Here is a 447-nt window from a genome sequence, read left to right as displayed (position 1 = left end):
CGTGGCGGAAATAAATATTAAAAGGGAAATGCAGAAATTTCGTGAATGACTCCCTTTTTATGTTTGTTTCTTCATATTTTTACCATCGCAGCCACATCAAAAACGCACAATGCAACTAATGCTTAGGTTAAATATACCATTAATTTCATCATTAGAGAAGATCGTCTGAATGGAGGAACGGTTAACGTAGGGATCTAGTAATCCTAGAGACCCGCGTTCGAGACTGTTCCATGCCAAGTGTGGAATCACACGTAGGCCCATTTTTGGGTAGGATTGTTTCTTTATTGTTTTCATTGTATCCATTTGATTTTTTTTTGTTTTTACTGATATGAATTATAAAGGAAATTCAGCACAATCTGAGAACGGAGTAATAGGAAATGTTAAAATATATCAACATATGTAAATTCAGATACTCCAGATAAGTTCCACGATTAACTGACAAACAAG

The sequence above is a fragment of the Penaeus monodon genome, chromosome 20, assembly GCF_015228065.2.
Source record: "Penaeus monodon isolate SGIC_2016 chromosome 20, NSTDA_Pmon_1, whole genome shotgun sequence".
Lineage (NCBI taxonomy): Eukaryota > Metazoa > Arthropoda > Malacostraca > Decapoda > Penaeidae > Penaeus > Penaeus monodon.
The sequence above is the reverse complement of the archived record's forward strand: the minus strand, read 5'-3'. Positions refer to the sequence as shown.